The sequence below is a fragment of the Micropterus salmoides genome, unplaced genomic scaffold (assembly GCF_014851395.1).
Source record: "Micropterus salmoides isolate LMB-PRFRI ecotype aquatic unplaced genomic scaffold, ASM1485139v1 Ms_hic_scaffold_3080, whole genome shotgun sequence".
In the NCBI taxonomy this organism is placed as follows: domain Eukaryota; kingdom Metazoa; phylum Chordata; class Actinopteri; order Centrarchiformes; family Centrarchidae; genus Micropterus; species Micropterus salmoides.
Window position 1 is genome coordinate 4,964 of NW_024042352.1, and position 3,316 is coordinate 8,279.

General features: G+C 38.0%; 1 long non-coding RNA gene across 1 annotated transcript; it reads left to right on the forward strand.

Moving 5' to 3' along the window:
- Nucleotides 1–302: 302 nt before the first annotated feature.
- Nucleotides 303–2,895, forward strand: LOC119884009. The gene is made up of 2 exons (XR_005440911.1): nt 303–481; nt 907–2,895. It is a non-coding gene; the product is annotated as an uncharacterized LOC119884009 (long non-coding RNA).
- Nucleotides 2,896–3,316: the final 421 nt, after the last annotated feature.

Below are 3,316 nucleotides of genomic sequence, written 5' to 3' on the forward strand. Positions count from 1 at the left end.
ACAATGATTGCTCTAATGAAAACACTAAATCTTAAATTGACAAATTGTGCTAGCGTATTTGTCAAAAGGTTAAAGGTGGATTCTGCTGCAGTTAGCAAGAAAATTGTGCTAGCGTATTTTCTTGCTAACTGCAGCAGAATCCACCTTTTAACCTTTTTATTTAAAATAATTCACTTGGTGTCAATGAACAACAGTATTTTGAACATGTATTTGTTGCAAGGAATCTGTAATCTTAGATCAAGATTTTTTTGTTATATAAAGTCCTTCACTCGTCGCTTTTCTGTTCTGTTCCTGCCAGGTCTTCCGAAGCGGTGAAGGCATGGGCATCCGCCTGGACAGTGCATCTGCCTTCCAGGGTGCTGTCATTTCCCCCCACTATGACTCCCTGCTGGTAAAAGTCATCGCCAGCGGGAAGGACCTGCAGACAGCCGCTTCCAAGATGAGCCGCGCTCTGGCCGAGTTCAGAGTGCGAGGGGTCAAGGTAGGACATCCTGCCATGTGTGCTTGAGGGTGCTGGTGCTTTGTCTGCAGCTTTTTCCTGCTTTCATTTGCATTTAACATGCTCATCATTATTTCCTGCGGGGTGAGAAAAGCATGACCTCTTGAGCTGATGGAAAACTGTGGAATATGTCAAAATGCTTTGTTGTCAAGCTGAAAAGTAGGCAACTGCATTAGACCCTGAGGAGCGATATTCTCTTGACAGCAGAGATTTAAATGTGATGGTGTTCTCTGTATTGGTTTGCTGTGAATGGCTTGATAAGAGCCTATCTCAAACTATCAAAGCCAGTCTGCAGAACAGGTTACTGTGAAGTGGTGTTTCAGTGTTGCTAGACACTTCTTACATCTTTGTGTGACCTGTCTGGTTGATTACTTGCTCTCTAATACTCTTTATTTCTTGGTTTTCAGACTGAAAACATACCCTGTGTCTAAAACTGACGAATATATCTTTGCAAAAACACAGAAGCCTCTAGGGAGATTGTACTAAACATTATCACCTAGTGCAAATGTTTTTTTGCAGTTTGAGAAGGTGGAGGTAATTAAAAAAAAAAAAAGAGCTGCATGGGTTGTTCATGTACCAGTCATATAAGCCAATGATGTCATGAACAGCATCACAGGTCTCCCACACCTTTACCTTACCACAAATATTTACACTCCTAATCAGACAAAGCCACCCGGAGTCTGCACCCGTACAAAGAAAGTAAAAAGTCTTGGATTCTTTGGTATTGTGTGCTTTATTTTTAAAACACCTTATAAACATGATACTTAGTGTGGTACACAGTGGTAAATCAGTCAGACTGGGAAAATTGTACTATTTTTGTTTTTGTCAGCCTAATGAAAGTTAGTGTTAAAACAACTCTGCCACTCCAAGTACTTACTTTAACAGATGGTTGACAATTTGTTTAAAGCTAGTTACTGGTTCAGTTGGATAAGAAAGAAGTACAGAATTGAAACATTTGTGTCTTTCATTTTCACCCTGCAATGGAAAAAGGTCCATTTGCTGTCTGGATGAGTCTGAGGTAATTTTAAGTAACTCTTAACAGCGAATTCACATGTGCCTTTTTTGCCCTGTACATTGAGATGAAAGTTGTGTTGAGCTATTAATACCATGAGCAGTGTCAACATAGATTTATTACTGTGTAAATTAAAGCATTTAATTTCAAGGTGAAGCCAGGGTAGTCAGTTATCAAGGTGAGCAAGTCTTCTCAGCAGTTGAGTTGTTTTTTTGTGTAGAGATGCTGGTAAGATGGAAAAGCAACTAAATAATTTCAAATTCTTGGAAATGTAACATTTATATAGTTGCTAAGTGAAAAGACACATTCCAGTTATTAAGCCTCAGTAAAGCCTATTTAAAAGCTGAAATGCCAGTGACATATTAAAATGTTGTCTTTGTTAAACAGAGTGGCAGAAAATGAGCAATGATGCTTATTTTTATTGTATTTTTTTTGCACAACCAAGTAAAGAAAAGCTCTTCATGTTCAAACAAGAATGAATGTCAGCAGGGGTTAATGTAAATTCATTTGGAGGTGTGAGTTTACATCCATAGGTCAGTAAGAGTTTATCCACTTGTGTTTGCCGTTTTGGGTACCCATTATACAGGATGTGGAGTATAATATTAAAAATTAATAAAAATAAATATATTTATTTTTTTATATAAAAAAATAAAAGATCAGTTAATGGTTTCATTTAACATTTGCTTTGCTGTATTTCATACAGTGTTTCTTACATGTAGAGAGATGAAAATGATGAGGTGTGAGGTGAATAAAGGGATAGCTGTAGCGTAGTGGAACTGAAAATTCAGTCTGCTCAGTCATAGTAATTCCTCAGTCTGCTTTGAATTAGTCATGATGAGGTGAAATTGCAAGTCAAATTGGTTTTCTCAACTCTAATTTCTCATTTAAGTTGGAGTGTGCTTGACAAACTGTCAGCACAGATTTAATAGATAAATGTTCCCTTCTAATAGAGTGAGAAAGTGTTTGATGTTAGCCAGGATGTGATGGGCTTGTGGACACTGTCCTTTGTCCTCTCCTCAATTGATTATGTAAACACACTAGGATGCCAACCTCTGTACCTCTCTTATGCTGGCTGCAATTGAAATAATTTTCTGCAATGGCAACAGCTGTTTCTCAGTGTAAAAGCAGGATTTCTTTTGGAAGGACAAAACGACAGAGGACAGTGTGTGCAACAAGATACTGTGAGCAACCCTGGTGCATGTGCTGATCAGACATGAATTGGAGAACTTTGCATTCTTTACCATCAAACTAGTATAAAAGCTTTGTATCACATTGACACCGGCAGAAAACGGTACATTGATGCAAAACACACTGGATAACTGTTACAAGGTTTTGAATTAAACGTGTTTCTCTGAAGACTGCTGGTGGCAGTCTGAAACTTTGACATCTCTTTTCAAAGATTTTGTTGAGCAAAACAAGCAACATTCAACATTCTCACACCACTGAATTTAAAGCCTGCCTGCTGTTAAGAGTGGTCTGGTTGGGTTTGATGTCCCAGGGTCCATGCACCTGTATTGTTTAATAATGGATGAATGGCATGAAATCATCCATTGCCAGCTTGAAAAAAATATGCACATTATTTATGAAAACACATTATTTATGAAAACACTCAGGTTTTATCTTACCAGATAGTTAACTGCAACCACCTGGCGTCACAAGTTTGATTCTGTCCATGAGTTGAGTAGCCTTCTACACTGAAAATCAGATGGACTCCTGAAAACCTGGATTGTGTACCGTAGAACCACAGTAATATGTTGTCTGCTCCTGTAGCTCTAAAAAAATAAATAAAAAAATGTTTTGCTGAA